Below are 21,428 nucleotides of genomic sequence, written 5' to 3' on the forward strand. Positions count from 1 at the left end.
ACACAGGCTCCATTCTGCTGCTTTCCTGGACACATTCGCAGGGAGCTGAGTTGGAAGCAGAGCAGCCCAAACCAGGATGCTAGCATCACAGGTGGCAACTTAGCCACTATGCCACAGTGCTGGTCCCATGGCTTCTGAACCTTTAGAGCTATTTAGAGGGTACCTATTTTTATTCAATTCACAGTATTGAAAAAGATTGCACTGGCATGGCAAGATTTTCAGGAATGTCAGGGGTCTTTTTTGTTTTGTTGTGTTGTGTTTTGTTTTTTAGTTTTATTTATTTTATTTGAAAGATTAGGTTACAGAGAGAAAAGTAAAGAGAGAAAGATCTTCCATCAGCTGGCTCACTCTCTAGATGGCCACAAAGGTCAGAGCTGAGCTGATCCAAAACCAGGAACCAGGAGTTTCTTACAGGTTTCCCCCAGGGGTTAGGGGCCTGACGTCCTGAGCCATGCTCCATTGCCTCCCCAGGATATTAGCAGGCAGCTGGAACAGAAGCAGAGTAACAGGGTAGCCAGGACTCGAACTGGCACTCATTTGGGACATTGGCACCTCAAATAGAGACTTAGTTTGCTACACCATGAAGTCTGTATTGAACTTAAGGTTTATTTTTGTTTTCTTTTTTATTTATTTATTTATTTTTTATAGGAAAGGCAGATATACAGAGAGGAGGAGACACAGAGAGGAAGATCTTCCATCCGATGAGTCACTCCCCAAGTGACCGCAATGGCCTCTGCTGAGCCAATCCAAAGCCAGGAGCCAAGAACTTCTTCCAGGTTTCCCACATGGGTGCAGGGTCCCAAGGCTTTGGGCCATCTTAGACTGCTTTCCGAGGCCACAAGCAGGGAGCTGCATGGAAATTGGAGCTGCCGGGATTGGAACCGGTGCCCATATGGGATCCCGGCGTATTCAAGGCGAGGACTTTTAGCCACTAGGCCACTGTGCCAGGCCCTGAACTTCAGTTCTTTAGGGATAGACTAATGGCTGGTATCATCTTGAACTTTATAAAGTCTATGTTGAGAAATAAAGTTTGTATTTTTAAATTTTCATCTTTTCACTACTCTGAAATATTTATTTACTTTTATTTGAAAGACAGATTTATACAGAGAAGGCATGCTGGTTCATGCCCCAAATGTTCAGAATGGCCAAAGCTGAATTGATCTAAAGACAGGAGCCAGGAGCTTCTTTCTACATATGTACAGGGGCCCAAGGACCCAAACTATGCATTGCTACTTTCTCATGCCACAAGGAGGAAGCAGCTGGTGCATTGGTAGTAAAGGAAGAAGGGAAGTCTGACATTCCTCCTCACCGGCCCCACTCCTGTTTTCAATATGCTTTTTTTTTTAAGATTTAATTAATTTATTTATTGGAAAGTCAGATATACAGAGAGGAGGAGAGACAGAGAGGAAGATCTTCCATCCAGTGATTCACTCCCAAGTGACCACAACAGTCGGTGCCGCTCTGATCCAAAGCCAGGAGCCAGAAGTTTCTTCCAGTTCTCCCACATGGGTGCAGGGTCCCAAGGCTTTGGGCCGTCCTTGACTGCTTTCCCAGGCCACAAGCAGGAAGCTGGATGGGAAGCAGGCTTTCGGGATTAGAACTAGCGCCCATATGGGATCTCGGGCGTATGCAAGGCAAAGATTTTAACCGCTGCACTATTGCGCCAGGCCCTCAATATGCTTTCATATGCATATAACACATATATACACATACACAAACACGTAAGTATGGACTTAATCTAATATGATTAAAATTTCATGAACTAATTGCACAAAGTACAAAAACTTTCCACTATGTAGAAAATCACTATGCAATTAACAGATGACCTAATGACTGGTGACAATGACTAATCATGGCACATCTTCTAAATTTCTGTCAGTGACCCGCTAGTTCCTCTGTGTTGTTCAATTCATGCGTAAACAGAAAACATGCCGTTGCGTTTATTACTTCTCTCTCAACATGAAGGTCACCTGGCATATTGTAAAAATAGATTTTTCAGGAGAGGAATTGGTCGATAAAGGTAAAAATGCAGGAAAAAAAGAAAAGTGATAACATCATAAGTAAAACAAATCAAACCTTCACAGCTCTCTAGAGAAGATAGCTAACCGCAGGAATGTTGAAGGTGACAGCATCAGAACTCCAGATTCGCAGCTAGGGCAACTTCATGAAGGTGAATGTAAGAGCCTGAGGAGGAACTGGGATGAAGATAGACTACAGGAAGTAACAGATTTTTTAGAGTTTGAAGAATGTCCTAATCTGTAGATCGTTGCTCCCTGATTAATTTTAGATTACATATTTTTGGTAACATCAGTATATAGAGGATGGATTGTTCTCTATTTGTCAATATTAGAAGATGCAGGGCCCAGCACGATAGCATAGCTGTTAAAGTCATTGCCTTGAACGCGCCGGGATCCTATATGGGCACTGGTTCTAATCTCGGCGCCCCTGCTTCCCAACCAGCTCCCTGCTTGTGGCCTGGGAAAGCAGTCTAGAATGGCTCAAAGCATTGGGACTATGCACCCATGTGGGAAACCTGGAAGAGGCTCCTGGCTCCGGATCGGTACAGCTCCAGCTGTTGTGCTCACTTGGGGAGTGAATCACTGGACGGAAGATCTTCCTCTCTGTTTATCCTCCTCTCTATATCCGCCTTTCCAAGAAAATAATTAATCTTAACAAAATATATCAGAAAGTGCATAATGTCTACTTGTTATTTTATGTTGTTCATTTGCTTAATTAAGTTGGGTATATGTCAGTTTCTATTTTTTCAGATTATCTCTTTTGTTAATAATGTATAACACGCAAGGGACACTTTTTAGATTACAAAAGTATTTTCCAGCTCTCACTTATCGGCATCAGTATCCACTGATGATCCTTTACTTAACAATTATTATGTTATTGTTCTTTACTTTGTTTCAAAGGCATAGAGACAGACACAGTGAGAACTTCCATCCAGCGGTGTGGGGAAACGTCATAACAGAAGTGGAGCCGAGTGCAGAAGCTAACCTGGGTCCCCCGGGTAGCTGGTAGTGCCTCAAATCCTTGAATGATGAAACCCTGCCTTCCATGCTATAAATCAGCAGGAAGCTAGATCAGGATCTGGGCCAGGACCACGCCCAGGCATTTGGTTGTGGAACGTCCGCATGGAATTGCTGCACCAGACATCTGGTCCTCAACCATTATTTGGTGGTTGCAAAGAGTGGTTTTCTAATTCTTTTGATCTGTCTATGCTTAATTGGCATTCCTCTGGAAAGAACACTTTTGTCTTCTCTTTAGTACTTTTTCCTTTTTCTTAATATTTATTTATTTTTATTGGAAAGACAGATATACAGAGAGAAGGAAAGACAGAGAGGAAGATCTTCCGTCTGACAATTTACTCCCCAAGCGGCCGCAATGGCTGGAGTTGTGCCAATCCGAAGCCAGGAGCTTCCTCCAGGACTCCCCGACAGGTGCAGGGTCCCAAGGCTCTGTGCTGTCCTTGACTGCATTCCCAGGCCACGAGCATGTAGCTAGATGGGAAGCGGGGATGCCTGGATTACAATCCAGCACATTCAAGGCAAGGACTTTAACCACTATGCTATCATGCCGGGCCCAGTACTTCTTTTTGAAGCACTTATTAACAGCATGGTTTTTCTTTTTATGAATACAACAAACTACCATCATCACATATTTATTTTTCAATTTGTTTCTTAAGAGCTAGTTCAGTTTGACTTTCATATGCTTGATCTGTCCCATTGATTTGTGAACATTTACCTGTTTTTTTTTTTAACATTTATTTAATTTTTTTTGGAAAGGCAGATACACAGAGAGGAGACACACAGAGGAAGATCTTCCCTCTGCAATGGCTGGTGCTGCGCCAATCCAAAGCCAAGAGCCAGGAATTTCTTCCAGGTCTCCCAGCAGGTTCAGGGTCCCAAGGCTTTGGGCTGTCATTGACTGCTTTCCCAGGCCAGAAGCAAGGAGCTGGATGGGAAGTAGAGCTGCCGGGATTAGAACCGGCTCACAAATGGGATCCTGGCACATTCAAATTGAGGACTTTTAGCCACTATGCCATGGTGTCAGGCCCCCTACCTGGTTATTTTTTATTGAGTGCCAGAAACTGGATTTGGATACTTATGAAAACAGTTTGAAGCCTGTAAGAATGTTATCTTGCTTCAAAAAAATTTTACTGTTACTTCTGGAAAAAAGTAAGATTAATACCAATCTTGGATTGCTTTAATACAACCTAATTAGAAGATTTGAGAGGTTTTGCAAGGCAGAGGCTCAACATTGTGGGAGGGTTAGTTCATTGGGATTTATCTCTGCTCCCAAAGTAGGTCTTTGGGTCCCAAACACTGATGTCACTCTGCTTGATCTTTCTGGAACTTAAGTTTTTTTTGTCCTGATTCCTACTTGTCTGTCATAAATTGTGCTTCGTTCCAGGGACACCTCTTGGGGCAGGGGGTGACTCTGAATTCTCTCCCAGTCTCTGAGTTTGCTGCTCACAGTTCTTGTTCACTGAAGTCCTCCTTGCCATGTTGACTCCGAGAGGTATTAAAACTGTTTGGTCCAACTTCTGTGGGTTTTCCTGGTAAGAGTGTTAATCTGAATTAGCTAATCCCTTCCTGGAAGTGAAAGATCCCTTTTCTGTAGATTGAGTTTCAAAAATTAAAAAAAAAATCATGTCTAAATTGAAACACTTCAGCAACTTTCGTTTTTCTTTCCTAACTTTAATTACACTTGGAGGTCTACACTTCCAAATCATCTCCAGCCACTCCCTCTTACTTTCTGTTTTCCAGTAAAGCAGCCAGGACACGAACCAGCACCCACATGGGATTCCAGCGGTTTGAAAAGGTGAGGATTTTGTCACTAGGCTACCACACCAGGGGCCACTCATCTCCTTTTAATCCAGTTGGTGCTTACTTAATCATCAGAGCTGGGCCAAACATTTCTTTCCCAGGAAAGCTTTCATTGGCTCCCCTGCTCTGGGTCAGATCTTTGTCATGGTACTTTGTGCTTCTTCACAGTACTCTATGTTTATTTGAAGTAGATCTGGGTAGCACATCTTTTTCCACATGCTATACAAAGGCATGGGACATGTCTGTTTGGCCCAGATATTGCATGTCCAACAGCTACTTGTAGCAGGCACTCAACAAAATCCAGGAATAAGTAAAAAAGGATGTTAACCAACAAGGTTTTTTTGTTTTGTTTTGTTTTGTTTTTGTTTTTGTTTTTGGTGCTTCATTTCACCAATGAGTCTAGTCCATTTATTTCCACTATCAAGACTGCAGCTAAGGCTCAGCTGGTGCAGCTAAAATGCAGGGCTTTTAACTTTAATGTATAAGAAAGAATAGTTTGTTTTCATCTCTGTTATTAACACACTGATTTCATTTAAGTAGTTATTTTTAACCAAAGAAACATTGCATTGTTGACTTTGTGAAACTTCTAAACCAAGAGATTACCTTAACTTCAACACATTGATGATGGAGAAAAAAGCCATGTAGCTAACTCTCCTGAAAGTAAAAATGTGCAGGCCAAGGTGTCCCAGGCAGGTGTTGAAGTCAAAATAATGCATTCAATAAATAATGTTGAATGATGCAAATATTTTATTTGGCTTAACATATATTTCCTGGCAGAGCTTATTTCCATTTATTTTGCATCTGAAAATAAGACAGCTGCTTCTCTCAAGTCCATAGACTACAAGCCAATAAAAAATGGGAACACTGATACTCCAAGTTTTTGCTTTAGAGCCAGATTTAACTTGCGTTACTAAAAACTCACACTAGGCTATATCCATGTTTTATTTTCCTATTATAATATGTGTGACCTGTCACTTTTCTTTTTTATACCTACAGAACTAATACATGTCAACTATTTCACTTCTTTAGCCTCAAAGTCATTTCTTTTTAGTCAACTTCCCTGAATGGAATTGTCAGGTCACAGTTGGATAATGAGAACTTGGATTAGCTCATGTTTACGGGGATTACAGTTTTTATCTGCTGGCAATATAAAAATGCGAATGAGTAAATACACTACTTGGAAATTCCTCATTTCTGGATTTTAGGGAAATCAATCTCCTTCTTTTTTTAAAAATAAGTTTTATACATTTTTATTAGAAAGGAAGATTTTACAGATTAAGAGTTTACTGGTTCACTCCCCAAATGGCTAAAACTGAACCAATCCAAAGCCAGGAACCAGGAGCTTCCTCCAGGTCTCCCACACGGACGCAGGGTCCCAAGTCCTTGAGTCATCCTTGGTTGCCTTTCCAGTGCACAAACAGGGAGCTGGAAAGAAAGTAGAGCAGCTGGGATGGAGAATTAGCCAATTGAGTCATCATGCCAACCCCTCCAATCTTGTTCAGAAAGGTACACATGAAGCCCCTTTAATTACCGTACATTACATGGAGGGACCGTGTACTTGCAATGCAGAGTTAGAATTGGGAGCATTCTTAGATGATGGTGGCAGTAGGATCTACTGTCTCTCCTAACTTCTTTAGTATATTATGCAACTGCTTACTGACTTGCAGCTGCTCCTGTCCTTACTCCTGAAAGCTTACCTGACCTGCAACCTTTACTACACCAGTAAATCACAATCCCATTCTTCTAGTTCCTCAAACCAAAGCAGAGTCATCACACCCGGCTCTCCAGTTTCCCCCATACCCCGTTTTCTGTGTATTAGCAAAGCCTCTCAGCTCTAATCTGAACTTGGGAATCTAACCACGCTTACCAATGTCCTGCCTGGACTGCTAACTCACTTCCTGTTTCTACTCTTTCCAGCCTACAAGGCTACTGGTTGCATAGCAGCCAGGGTGATTCTTTTAAAATACACATTATTTGGATTTTTAGGAAGTAAAATCCAAAAGCCTTATCACAGGACTGAAAGAGCTTGTGAGTTTTGTCTCTGGCCGCACCTTGGCCTCATCCATAGCACCTGTTTATTCCTTCCACTGCACAGAACTGGCTTTGGGGATTTCTCTCTTCTATGCTAAGCTCTTCCTTTAATATCCCTGTGGTTTTCTTTTTCAGTTTCCATAATCTTCTGTGTATATGTTTCCTTTTTAAGGAGGTCTTCTCTGAACAACACACTCTTTTTCCCACAATACTCCATAATATTTTATATAAAATGACCATATTGGATTATTTAGGACAGTTTAAGTTTTATCTATCTTGTTTTGAGGTGATTATGAATAAATATTCCTGAAGAGTTCTTGTTTGATTAAAAAAAAAGGAAGAAAAGAAAGAGAAAGTAAGCATCTTACCCTAACCATGTTTTGATCTTTTACAGCTTTGATGGCCACCTGATACCTCCTGTCTCCTTCTATGAGAATGTCAATAACAAGTGACGGTTTATTTTATCCTCTGCTGTGTTCCTAGTACTTAGAAGCTCCCAGAACACAAATGCTTGATAAATGTGTGTTGAATGAATAGGCTCATTAGCTGCATGACATATGTCAAGTGCTATACTACTGTGTACAAGGGAAGAAGATAAGGCACAGCTCCTATTCGGTCCACAGTCCACACCTCAGAAATTCGGATTTAATTGGCTTTATGTATAGATTGGAAACAGACACATTTTTAAAGTGGTTCAAGTGATTCTCATGCGAAGACCATGTTGAAAAGCACTGATTTAGGAGTTATTTGCCAGGTGGGTGAGTCAGAGATTAAGGGCAGCTGGACTTGTCAGTTGAAAATGACCAGACTGAGGTTGTAGGTCAACATGAAAATTTCAGTTCTGTGAACTTGTGCAATGTAGCTGGCCAGAGCTACTGAAAAACTCAGCTACCAATTCTATTACATATTAGGGAAAAAAAAGTTGACCACGGAGAGAATGTTGGCTTTGCAAAGCCTCAACAGCAAATATGAAAACTCTCCGTGTTTTATGATAGCATAAGAAGTGGGGGGAAGAAAGTGGGAAAAGAGCTGGTCATCACTTATAACGGAAGTTGAGCTGCTGGCTGGGACCTTCATCCCATATGTGAGCGTCTGGGATTGAGTCCTGCCTCGCTTCTCAACTCCAGCGTCCTGCAAGGCCTCCTGCCAGGTGAAAGGACAGAGCTCATACAGTTGGGTCCCTGCCCACACAGGCATCACGGGTTGTGCTCCTGAGCTTTGCTTCAGTCCAGTCCGGCCCCAGCCATTCTGGACACTGAGAGAATGAACCAAAGAATGGAGAATGGGAGTTCTTAGACTCACTATTTGTGTCTCTAATAATAATAATGAAAAATTAAAATTAAAAAAAAGGAAAAAATGTGTGTATGTGGCAGAGAATTGGGTCTGGGTCTGTACAAAAATGGGTACTGTATTTGCCACAGGGAATGGCTTTGCAACCAAGTGCATGTACATAACCCTAATTTTATCCTTAGGAAAAATTCAGACATGTAAAAGTCCTAAATGCAGTTAGTCCCTGCTATTATTATTAAGATACTTAATTTTACTTGAAAATCCATTTTAAAATTTATTTTTGTCTGCTTCTATTTGATTTTAGATGTACTCCAAGCAGAAACAATCAAGTTTCTTCAAATTCCAAGGAATAATATTTTTGGATATTTAAAGAATATATGCCATTGTTTGAGTATGATTTTGTATTCAGTTTAATACCCAAAGTCTTATGTTAATGGTACTAAGACGGTGGAAACTTAATTCAATTATGATTTTTGGAGATGGCCTTTAGGAAACAATTGGATTGAATGAGTCAATAGTGTCCAACCCATCATTGATTCCTGATGGCTTTATCTAGATAGAGAGACAGACAGACAAACAGACACCCTCCCTGCCATGCCATAACATGTGCTGCTTCTGGGCTCCGTCACCAGTGGCAGAGCCAATGCGGCCTGCCTCATCTCAGCCTGGTTCCTCCGAAACTGTCAACTAAATTACCCCTTCTCTTTATAAAGTTACTTGCCATAATTAACAAAACAAAAACAAAAACAAAAACAAAACAAACAAAAAAACCCTTGACTAACACATGTCACTTTCCCCTTTGTTGGTATCCTTGGGCTTAACTTCCTCTAACTCTGTTCTCAGTATCTCGCAGCTTGCTAAGTCTCTCTTTAATGGAATTTAGCACAGTGCAGTGTTCGCTTTCTATCTAGCCACATCTCTGAATCTCCATGTCCACACTCCTGAGGTATTTTGTTTGTTCATTATTTGTTCATTTGAACAGACTGTATGTTCTTAAAAGCAGCAGGAAGGGAACTCCCTCAAAGGACTGCATCCCTCTCTCTAACGTTCTGATTCATAAAGTCTAGAGTGGAGCTGGAGCATGCAATGGGCTTTTCCTAGTGATTCTGCCTGCTAAGTTTACAGACTCATTCAGAAAGTAGAGACTGGCTTACTCAGCATTGCCCAACTGTGTCTGGCACACATACACACACAAATATGTGTTAAAAACCAACTGAATGATCAAGAAAATATCTGGGGCCAAGTGCAATAGCATAGTGATTAAAGTCCTCGCCTTGCACACGCCGGGATCCCAGACGATAGCCAGTTCTAATCCTGGCAGCCCTGCTTCCCTTCCAGCTTCCTGCTTGTGGCCTGGGAAAGTAGTCGAGGACAACCTAAAGCCTTGGGACCCTGCACCCATGTGGGAGACCTGGAGGAGGTTCCTGGCTCCTGGCTTTGGATTGGCTTGGCTCCAGCCGTCATGGTCACTTGGGGAGTGAACCATCGGACAGAAGATCTTCCTCTCTGTCTCTCCTCCTCTCTGCATATCTGACTTTACAATAAAAATAAATAAATCTTTTTTAAAAAAAATCTGGGAACTTCTCTGAAGGAACAACCTTGTGAAGGCCCCAACGTGGTTGAATCAGACAGTTCTGGTATGTGCCACGAGAGTGTCTTTGTCACAGATCCTGAGAAAAGAACAGCCTAGTGTATGATTGCACACCTTATAAATGCAAATCTCAATGTACGAGTTTGCTTAAACATTTTAGATCCTATCCTAGTCATATTTTGTTACCTTTCCTTTTTTTTTTTTATTTAAGACTTTATTTATTTGAAAGATACAGAAAGAGAGAGAGTGGTTTCCCATTTGCTAATTTGCTCAAAAGAACAGGTGCAATGGCTGAAGCCAGGAGCCAGGAACTCCTTCCGGGTCTCCTGTGTAGGTGAAGAGGTCCAAGCAGTTGGACTGGTCTTCACTACTTTCCGTGGCGCAGTAGTGGTAATCAGAAGTGGAACAGGTGAATCTCAAGCTAGCGCTTGTTTGGGATGCCATGGCTATCGGCTTTACCTGCTATGTCACAGCACTGGCCCCTATCTGTTTCATTTTCTAGGCCTTGTACTCCATTGTCTCATCAGAGATAAAGAAAAAAAAAAGTAAATTTCAAGAGTGAAAAGATTATAATGGGGAAATATTTCTGAAACTTGTAAGTGGTCTACAAGTGTATATTCCAAAATGTGAACTTCAAATTTGCAGTTATCAAAGCATGTTTATGACAAACTACAAACCAGCTTAATTCTGAGCATTGAAGTAAATCACCTTTGATTCATGATGATTAAATTCCCTGTCAATAGTTATTTTAATATATTTTAAAATTTATATTTAATTTTTAATATTGTTTACATAGTTGAGGAGGATGCTTACCCATGTGGGTCTCTGATTAGGGTGGGGAGGGTCTAGGTACAAAGGAATTGGGGACCAATGTCTTCACTTTCTTTTTCTCCTGTGTCTGCAGCATTGGAAGGATATGGCCAATGCTAACTGTCAAACTACATCAGTACCTGGCGACAAGGGACGGTCCTTTGATGACACCTTAGAGACCCAGAGAAGGGGAACAGTGTTCTGAAAGTATAACCTGAGTGGTTTTGATAGTTCTGACTCACAGTCATCGCACCAGGATTGAGAAAATCCAAGGACTATTGGCTGACCATGTCTGCCTTAGTGCCTCCCCAGGCCCAGGAATAGGTGTGTGGCAAAGCTTGGCGAGAAGAATGGTTCAGTCTCTTCTGCTTTCCACCCTCTGATCAGGTGTTCCATGTTCCCTGCTCACCTAGATGAGCCTGCGATCACGTCCCAGTGTGCATGTTGGCATCAGCGACTGGGCACAGGTATCAGTGACTACGGAGACTCAGTGCAGATACACGTACACCAAGGTCATACCACATGTACGATGATTTTCCCTGTGGCCAGAGTTTCAGTCCAATGGTCTACTTGGGAAGTCCCTCAAGAAACCTTGTCTGGGGTGACCTCAGACTTGACTCTGTATGTCCATCACCCACACTAGCCAACATGCATATTGGTAGATGCAGCTGACTACTTAATTCCATACCTAGCCCCATCTCTCAGGCAAATTGATGGATGCTGTAGCCTAACCTGGCTCAGGCCCCCACAGACCCATGCACACCATGGGAACTTCCGATAACCGCTACAAGGCCTGTCCTCAGCCCCAGTTTTCACATGTGCTGGCATATGCTGTGGCCTAGCTTGGTCTGTCCCACATCTCTTCTGGTTCTCATGCATAGCCATGGGTTCTACAGCTTAGCTCATCCCAACCTTGATTCCAGCCCACATATATGCCAATGAGTGCTGCTACTTTGACCAGGCTGGCCCACCCACAGCTCTGGCTCTCATGATCACCAGCAGATGCTACAGCCCAGCAGGGGAGTGCTCATAGTTCACCCTGCTAGGCCTGCTCCCAGATTCAAATCTTGCACTTGTCAGGGGGTACTGCAGGTTAGTTCAGCTGGCATGCATCCATTCTGGCTCTTGAGTACACTAGTGGATGTGGCAGCCTAGTCCAGCCTGGTTGACCTCCAGTTCTAGGTCTCATGCTCACTGTGGAAACAGCAGCCCAGCAAGGAAATCCCTGGTAGTTCTCTTACCAGGCCCACTCCCAGCCCAGAGTCTTGCGTGTGCCAACAGGTGCTGTGGTCCAGTCTGAGATGTCCCATTCCCAGTGGGTACTACAGCCTGCCTCAGCTCAGCCCACCCCCAATTCCAGTTCTCCCTCTCAGGTGTAGCAGCTTAGCTCATCTTGACCCACTCCTGGCCCTCATGTGAACTGGTCTAACCAGGCCTGGCCTGTACCCTTCCTGGCTCTCATCCATGCCACTGTGTATTGTGGACTGGCCAAGCCCAGTCCGTCTCCAGACTTGGCTCACATATATGCCAATGGTGCTGTGTCCAGCCTGGCCTGATCTGTCCCTAGCCCTGGCTCTTGTGCTACCAGCAGGGGCTGCAGCCTAGCAGGAGAGTTCCCCAAGTGCCCTTACCAAGCCTGCTCCCAACACTAGATCTAACATATGCTGGCAAGTGCTGCAGCCCGGCCTGATGTGGCAGCCACCAATCCTGGCACTCATTGGAGGGTACTGTAACTTAATCTGACTGGCACACGCCCATCCCAGCTCTCTCTGGTGGGGGCTACAGCCCCTAGCCCAGCCTGGTATGTTATTCTAATATATTTCCAAGTAACATTTCTCAAATTTCTCCTACCAACACCCTGTTTAGAACTCACTTGATGGGTCAGTATTGTGGTGTAGTAGATCATGATGCTGGCATATGTGGTATGTGCCAGTTAAGGTTCCAGATGCTGCACTTCCAGTACAGTAACCCACTAATACGCCTGAGAAAAGCGGAGGAAGATGGCCCAATTACTTGGATCCCTCCCACCAAAATAGGAGACCTGGATGAGTTTCAGGCTTTTGGCTACAGACTAGCCTCGCCCTGGTCATTGGGGCCAGTTGGGGAGTGAACAAGGAAATGGATATTTCTCTGCCTCATCAAATACACACATACCTTCCTACATTTTTTAATGTAAGCCAGTTGCTTAGATAATAACACTTTTACTTTGCATATACCAGATACATGCAAATATAAAATTGTCCTTAGTTGAATAATAAGTTACCTCTACATACACAGTCACAGAAAACATTAGAGCCTGGACTTAGCACTCATAGATAAGGGGCTGTCACTTTATGCAAATCGGCTGTATTCTCCACTTGACCTCCAAATGGCATTGCTGAAAGATGAAGCCTCTAAACCTCAGGACTCTCATCAAGCTGAGTCACCTCATGTTAGTTTCCTTCTTGGTGTGGTAACCAAAAAGAGTATTTCTATATAAGAAGGATATTGGGAAATTAACTATTACTAATAATGGCAAAAAGAAGAAACAAAGCAATGTTCATATTTGTATAAATCAGCACTTATTGTTAAAAACAAAAACTGGAGGCAGGTAATGGCTGAAGTACTCGGGTCCCTGCCTCCCATATGCAAGACCAGGATGGAGTTCCTGGCTCCTGGCCTCAGGTTGGGCAAAACAGGCTTTTGGGGGCACTTAAGAGATCAAAGTAGCAGATGAAAGGGTTCTATTTTCTCTGTAGCTCTGCCTTTCTTTCTTTTCTTTTTTTTTTTTTTTGTGACAATCTTTACCTAGTTAATTAGGGTAAAAAGGTTCAAGGGCTACAGGAAAGTGGGTAAGACTAGTATTTTTTCATATTGTTTCCTTCATGTTTAAAGGAGGTATTAAGGGAGAAGGCCCACCCAATTTCCCACCCTCCTCAGGCCCCAGATGTGGGGGATGCTCTGAGGTTCTTGCTCAAGTAGTTTTGATATTTCAACAGTTATGAATCGCTGTCAATTTTGCCAATCCAAGCACTATGTGGTCCTTGAAGAATCCACTCATTGGCATAGTCCATCATAGCCGAGATGGTTGGTTGACTTGTTCTGTCTTCTCTCTTTTCTTGGTTAGGGTTCTGAGTCCAGCATTTTGATTGGGGAGATCCCCAAAGAAACTTTGTCTGAGGTGATCCCAGACCAGATTCTTGTGTGTAGTGGCAAGTACAGGGCCCAGCACAGTCCATCACCCTGATCAGCTGGTGGTTGCAATTGCTGGGTCAGTTCTGTTTTCAGCCCTGACTTCCACTGGAAACAATGGGTGTTGCAGTCCAGCCTGGTTCTGCCCAGCACATACTTGGCCCTCACATAAACCAGTGGGAGCTTCAGCCTAGTCAGAGTGATCCACAATAACCCTCACCAGGCTCACCCCCTACTCTGGTTTGCCAGTATGTGTAGCAGTAATCCAGTCTGTCCCACACCCCATTCCACCCCAGCTGCTGTCCTAGTTTTATGCCCTCCCATGGAATTGGTAACCCAAGAGGGAGGAGCCCACTATTTCCCCTCCCAAGCCTCTCCCACTCCCAGATTATGCACTCTCCACATAGTTCTGTGGTTTGACTTGACAGAACTAGTCCCCAGTGCCAGCTTCTGCCAGCTGATGCTGTGGCTAAGCCCAAACAACCCTCACCCACTCTAATTTTGTTTGCACCAGTAGGAATAATCAGCCCAGGCCCGGCTTTTCCCTGATCTAGTCCACATGAGGCGCACAGGTGTTGTAGCCCTGCCTGGTCTGGTCTGCCCCCACCCCAGCCCACGCTCTCCTGCAGGAGTAGCTGTCCAGCAAAGGAACCCTACCTTATTCCCCTGCTGGCTCTGCCCCCTCCCTTCCTTGTTCTCATGCTTGCTAGTTGGGCACTGCGGTCCCTTCCAGTACAGGCAACCTCACCTTGGCATTCTGTATTGTGCACTAGTCTTTGTTGCTACCGAACCTGGCTCGACCCACACTGTTCTGGTGCTTGGATTTGCCAGTAGATGATGTGGACAGATTCCGCCTGGTCTTCCCCCAACCCCTGCCAATTGTATGCCAGTGGGTAACTTTTCATGGCCTTTTCTGGGCTGTTTCCTATCATGTTTCTTGTGCTTACCTGCTGGGTCTGTCCAGCCAGAGGAGTTGCCCAGGCTCCTTCATCAGAACCTCTCCCAATGCCAGGTTTCACGCTTACCAGTGGGCCCATGAGCCAGCCCTACTCAGTTCACCTCCTGTCATAGCAGGAACAGTGGTTTTTCCTGACTGGCCTTCAACCCAAACTGGTTCTTGCTGTTGTATGTTTCAGCCCAGCCATGGTTTGTCCATACTCACATATGGCTCACACATGGCTCAGTAGGGGTTTGAGACCTTGCCTAGTCCATCGCACATCTGCCCTGGTCCTCCAGGACACCAGGGGGTGTTGGGGTCTGGCCCAGTTCGGTGCATTCAATCCCAGTCCACACTTGTGCCAAGGGAGACTACAACCATTTCCAGATCAGAACGCAGCCCCCATTCCAGGTCACATGCCCCTTGGTGGGAACCTCAACCCAGTTAGGGTTGTCCCCTTAGCTCCCCAACCGGGCCTGTTCCCAGCCATAGATCACTTGCATGCCAGTGGTTGCTCTGACTCAGCTTGGCACAGCCCCTCCCCTGTCCTGACCTCTGCTTAGACACTGTGGCTTAGCATTCCTGACTTACGCAGACCAGTAGGTACAAGAGCCTAGCTCAGCATGACCTGTGCTCCGTCCTGGTCTTTAGTTTTGCTTGTGGGCTAAGGTTTGCTCAGTCCTGCCCAGTCCTCCCTGTTCCATTACCAATCCACACGTTAGCAGCTACTGGAGCTACTTTGCCCAGCTTGTCCAACACCAAGGTCTGGACCATGTGTTCACCAGTGGGATCTATGATCCGCCAAGGGAGTTTCCCAAGTTCCTCCACTTGACCCACTCCCAGGCCCAGTTCTCATACATGCCATTGGGTTTTAGGCCAGTGTCCAGCATAGTCTGGCCTTTCATTTGGCCTTGTATAAGCTGGTGAACGTTGTAGCCCACTCCACCTCACACCCTATTCAGGATGCACATTCGGGTGCTGCTGCCTTGACCAGTCCAGACTGTTGTCGGTTCCTTTACTTGTGATTGATGGCAGGCTCCTTGGTGACACCTAGCTTAGTCCCTCATTACCTCAACTCTTGAGCAAACCAGTGGGACTAGTATTTCCATGGGATTTGGCCCACACATCCTCCACAGAATCTACCCCGGATTTGGTCCTCTTGTGTGCTAGTTAATGTCGTGGCCCTGCCTAATGTGACCTGTCTCCTGATCCATCATCATGTCAGGTAATAGAATATGATTCTGCTAGACAAGCCCCAAGCCTTAGCTTTTGCATGGACTGGTATGGAATGCCCGCATCGCTGCGTACCCCTAGCCGAGCAGAGGGACTAGGGTTACAGAAAAGACAATACACATGGGCCCGGCAGCGTGGCCTAGCGGCTAAAGTCCTTGCCTTGAACACGCCCAGGATCCCATATCGGCACTGGTTCTAATCCCGGCAGCTCCACTTTCCATTCAGCTCCCTGCTTGTGGCCTGGGAAAGCAGTCGAGGACGGCCCAAAGCCTTGGGACCCTGCACCTGTGTGGGAGACCCGGAAGAAATTCCTGGTTCCTGGCCTCGGACTGGTATAGCATCGGCCGTTGTGCTCATTTGGGGAGTAAATCATTGGATGGAAGATCTTCCTCTCTGTCTCTCCTCCTCTCTGTATGTCTGACTTTCCAATAAATAAATAAATCTTTTTTTTTTAAAAAAAGACAACACATAATGGGTCATTCTTGTAAAGAGAATGCCATTTATTTGAGGTTAACCTGCCTCTGCCTCTTTTTCTTTTTTTTGTTAACCTGCCTCTTTTATAGTCTGCCTGGTTCCTCCCAGTATTTTCCCAATGCTCAAGCAACTGGAGGGCATCTTAAAAAGGGGAAGCAGGGAAGAGGGAACTTGAGGTCAAGCCAGGGGCTAAATGTATCAGACCAAGATTGCCCCTCCTGTTATACCTTGAGAAACAAGCTAAGCTGTGGAGTTAACCCTTGGGAGACTGGGGCCTACACTGGTGCACGGTGGTCAGCATTGTTCAGTGATTACAAGTACTACACAGGATTTAAAGGAGTTTGGTATATCGGTCTTATCCATAAAGATCATCTGGTTCCTCTCCTCCAATCTACCAGGTCTCATTACCCTCGCTTACCTTCAAAGGAAAAGTTACTCTGTCATCAGGTGTCGTTAGGATTGATTGACATCCCAGAAGTATAGTGGGCTTAACAGGAAGCTACCTAAGCAGCAATTCAAAGCCCCAAAACCCCAGAGCTAGCCACCAGGCAGTCAGCAGGCAGAGCCTGGCTCCAAATGGAGCACTGGACCTGTAGACAGGTCACCATGTCTACATGGTGGCTGGAATCCGGGCTGTGAGCATGGAGACGATCTCATTCTGGCACCCACCCACAGTCAACAGGTCACTGCAAGTTTTAATCTCCAGACCCCAAGTTCGCCCTTTCCCAATCCCATCCACCGGGCATTGATGGCGGAGGGTGGGGCCCCATGTGCCCGCCCAGCTCTCCAGACTTCCCCCTTTGGTGTACTCACCAGGAAGCGAGCAGCCTCTGGAGTTCAGGCAGGCCCAGGGACAGGTCATCACTTGTACGTGGTGGCTGGAATCGGGGCTCTGAGCATGGAGACGATCCCGGCCTGGCACCCACCAGCAGCCAACAGGCTGCTGGAAGTTTTAATCCTCAAGAGATTTAAATTGAAATTCAAAGGGCTACATCTGGAAGTAACTTCTGTTAATTCTTGATTGGAGTTCTTGTGATCTGCCTTTAATCCAAGTGATCTCAGTGAGCCATCCTTTCCCATGTTCACAGCCTTGTGTGGTAGCATCCTACAGGGATGCTGAGTTTGGTCATGTGACTGACTTAGCCAAGGACATGTGAGTGAGGATTAGGCAAGAAAAGATTTGGAAATAGAGCCTTATCTTCTTGAAATGAACCTTTCTTGCAATCTTAAGATTGCCATTTTGAGAAGAGACTTAAACGTTCATTCAGCTATTGCAGAAAGCCAAACAATGAACCCAGCAGCTTTCTGACTCTGGTTTTCAGGATTCTTAGCGTTCATCTTCACATTTCCCACGTCATTCTATCTTCACCTCTGCCACGAGACTCCATCTTTATCCACATGTCCCAAGACACACAGCCTGTGGAGCTATTCCAGTCAGGCCCCAGCCACCTGAAGCACCCTTAGGCCCCAGTTATGTTGGAGCAGAGATCAACCCCTTGTAAAATGCCCTGAATGAATTCCTCGGCCAGAGGATCCAGAATCAGGTGCCAATAAAAGGGTATTGTTTTAAGTTGTTATGTTACAGGTTTGGACACAACAACTGAATCACTACTAGCAATAAACAAAGTGTAACAAATAACTGTTAGAATGGAATAAAAAATTCCAAAGGAAAGCTTGAAAGAAGAGGATCAAAGCAGCTGAGGTAGGGAGCAGTTAGATGGTAAACTTAAATACTTGCTTCTAGGCAATTTTACATGAGTAGTCACAGATCAAGATCTTTTCTGAAGACAATTTTGAACTTTAAAGATGCATGGGTGTTGCTGTTGGTTATGTTTTTCTTTAATCTGCTGGCCTCTGAATGCTATCTGCTATGTCTTCATTTTACCTGATGGGAACTGAAATAAACCTGCTGGGAGATATGAGGCTTTTTCTTAGCAGGTGCGTCCTTCCGGTCTGGTTCAGAACAGTGTAATAAAGGCTTGGAAACATGTATCTATTTCTGTCTCCTCTCAGGTCTACTCCTCCCGTCTTCGTTGTCTGGATTACTAGTATTCCTCGATCCGAGCTTCGGCCGCCCCCCCTTTTTGGTAATACTATGAATTTAACGCAGTGTTTCTTTCCTCAGTGTGTGGAGCTACAGTTCAAAGTACTTTTCAACCCAGAAAAAAAAAAACCGGCTTTTTCCACACACCGGCCGTGTAAGCGCCCCGAGGCCAGGCAAAGGGGCCCGGGCTCAGCAGGGCTGCAGCAAGTGGCGCTCTGAGAGAATAACTGAGCAGGGCGTTCGCGGGCTCGCCTCCCCAACGCCCGGGACGCAGGGCGCAGCCCGAGCCGCCCGTCCGGCGCGGGCCAGGCGACCCCGTCTGGTGGCAGCGGCCGCCGCATCCCGGTGCCTCCTCTCCCGGTCGGCGGCGCCCGCGGCTGCAGGCGAATCCACAAACCGCACCGAAACGGGTCGTTCCGTTTCACATCCTCCCTCACATCGGGTGCCTCGGTGTTCCCGGAACAAAGTGACCCCCCATCTGTCGCCAGGCAGGTGGAGCCCGTCCCACGCAGCGCGCACCCTCGCGCTCCTCAGCGCGCGGACGCCGACGCCCACCGGGGACCCCGGCGGCCCGCGAGGGACACGCCCCCTCGCCGGAGCCCCGCGCACGCGCGCTCGGCGGGGGCGGGCCTCTCGGCGGGCACCCACTGAGCGCCCGGCCCCCTCACCCCACCCCACCCCCCGCCGCCCAGGCTCCGCCCCCGCGGCGGGCCCAGGCTCCGCCCCCGCGACGGGGCCGCCGGGAGGAGGGGACCGGAAGCCAGTTAAAGCCGAGCTCGAGGTGACAGGCGGGCGAGCTGGGACGCGGAGTGCGGCGGCGGCGGCGGCGGCTCCGAGCGCTCGAGCGGCGGAATGGCCCGTGCGCGGCTCTCCGCGTCGCCAGCCTGCCTGCCCTAGACGCCGGCGCCGGTCTCCCGCTCTGCCCCTGGCGCGGACGCTGACCGGGACGCCCGGTGACCCGCACAGCCCGTTCAGGTAAAGGGCTCCGGGTGGGCTCTGAGGAGAGGCGGCCGGGATGGCGGGCGCTGGCCGCGGGCCCCGGCTCCCCGCCGGCACAGTGCCGGGGCTCCTCAGAGGAAAACTGGCTTTTAGATTCTGCCTTTTGGGGAGGGGGGTGGTACCCAGCGGCAGCAGGATGGCATTCGTGCACACTTCTGAGCGCTCTAAGTCATCGGGAGCCTCTGGCAGGTGGATCGTGGGGCGCCGAGGGTTCGGCCGGGGTCGCCAGCGTCTGCCCCTTCCCCTGTGCGGCAGGGCAGGGCAGGGCGGGCACGGGGCGCGTCCTGGCGGGCGGACCCCGGCCCTGGGCGGCGCGGACGAGCCCCTTGGCAGCCCCGGGGGAGGGCGCGGCGACGGCGGCCGGAGCCTGCGAGCCAGCCGGCGCCCCGAGCTGCAGCCCTCAAGTTTGCAGGCTGCTTTCACAGCAACTTTTCGGGCTTCGCTGCCGCGGCGCCCGGGCGGCTGGGGTCGGCAGAGCCCCCGGAGAGGCGCCGGGCGACAGGCAGTGCCTGCGGAAGGCGCCGTGACGGGCTCCCGGGGAGGCTCCGGGGCTGCGGGTGGGCTGCGTCCCCGGGGGCGCCCGGGCGGTGGGCCTTGGGGCGCGGCAGGGGCGGGGTGCCTGGCAGGGCCCCCTCGCCCGCTCCCCCGTGCGCCCCCCGAGCTGCGCCAACCGCCGCGGCCGGCAGGAGGCGTCGTTCGGACCCGAGCCCGGCGCCCGGGTGTCGCGCGGCCGCGGGCGGTTTCCCTCAGAGAGGTGATCGGCGCCCGCTGGGCAACCCGGGCGTCACGAGGTGAGAGGTGGCGCGCATTGTCGCCTGCAGCGGGGGACTGGAGGAAGTGCCTTCCAATCTTTTATTTTTTTCTGTTATGCAAACTAATTGAGGAACTACTTGAGATCTCTCTGCTTCCTCCCCGGTTTTGTTTCCGAGTTTGACGAGTGGCAATAACAGGAAAAGTTCCAGTGTGTGTGTGTGTGTGTGTGTGTGTGTGTGTGTGTGTGTGTGTGCGCGCACGTGCACAGGCGCGCGCCTAAGTAAAATAGCTTTAGTGCCTGCTTTGCCTTGATCGGGTGTGATGGGGTGGTTTCGTGTGTGTGTGTGTGCGTGCGTGGGGGAGGGCACAGGCCAGCTTGGTGTGGTGGAGAGGGAATACCACAGTCTGTGCCAATTGTGCCTTGAGGCAAGAGCACGAGTGATGAATAATAACGCCTGGCTTGGCCGCGTTCCAGTTGATGTATGTCTCATGTCAGATCCCTCCTTCGTGGAGCGTTCCCTGATAATGCCAGCTCAGTGGAACTCCCCTGTGTTAAAGCCTTTTCCTTTCGTGTTTACCATGTTTACTGTTATACAGTGTGTGTTGAATTTTTTTGAAGATTACTGCCTTTTCCCATGGATTTATGGGCTGCTCCAGTAAGATGTTTAAGTCATTTTTCTGGGGGATTTCATTTTGCCTTTCTTCTTTTTTTGACCCACAAACAGTAAAGCACGAGGCTTTTGGTTACTTTTCTTCCGTAATTCAGCCAGCTAATTCAGCCAGCGGGTTAAGGATATAATGGAATGTGCACTGGGTGCTTCGTGCTGAGCACCGTGTTGGGCACGGAGGAAGCGTGCTGTGGTAAAACCCGAGTGCTTGCATTAAGTAACTCATCAGTCTGCTGGACAAAAAGAGGAGTTATTGCTAGCCATCCTTTGTCACTTGGTACAATCTCAGTGAATATTTTCAAATTTTAGTTTTTTCAAGGTTCCTTCTTGGAAGAATCTTTTTAGTATTGATGCTGCAACTGTATGACTTTTGTTTCATTTTTTTCTAGAATCTGCTTCCATTTGCATTCTTTTTTTTTAAGCATGTGCTTATGCTAGTTTTATGAAGACAAAGACCAGGAGTCACTTTTTGCAGTTTTTTTAATGTATTTTTTTTTAAAGATTTATTTATTTTTATTGGAAAGATATACAGAGAGGAGGAGAGACAGAGAGGAAGATCTTCCGTCCAGTGATTCACTCCCCCAGTGACCGC

The 21,428-nt window shown here is 47.1% G+C and overlaps 1 protein-coding gene across 1 annotated transcript in view; it reads left to right on the top strand.

The window, feature by feature from the left end:
* Positions 1–19,236: 19,236 nt before the first annotated feature.
* LOC121152678 (TCDD inducible poly(ADP-ribose) polymerase) overlaps positions 19,237–21,428 on the top strand; it is a 28,951-nt gene continuing 26,759 nt past the window's right edge. Inside the window, exon 1 of the mRNA XM_040974851.1 lies at positions 19,237–19,391. The gene's annotated coding sequence lies outside the window, so the exon portion shown is untranslated. The remainder of the gene's footprint in view (positions 19,392–21,428) is intronic.

Source organism: Ochotona curzoniae, unplaced genomic scaffold (assembly GCF_017591425.1).
Source record: "Ochotona curzoniae isolate NIBS_2020 unplaced genomic scaffold, NIBS_Ocur_1.0 contig_2599, whole genome shotgun sequence".
Lineage (NCBI taxonomy): Eukaryota > Metazoa > Chordata > Mammalia > Lagomorpha > Ochotonidae > Ochotona > Ochotona curzoniae.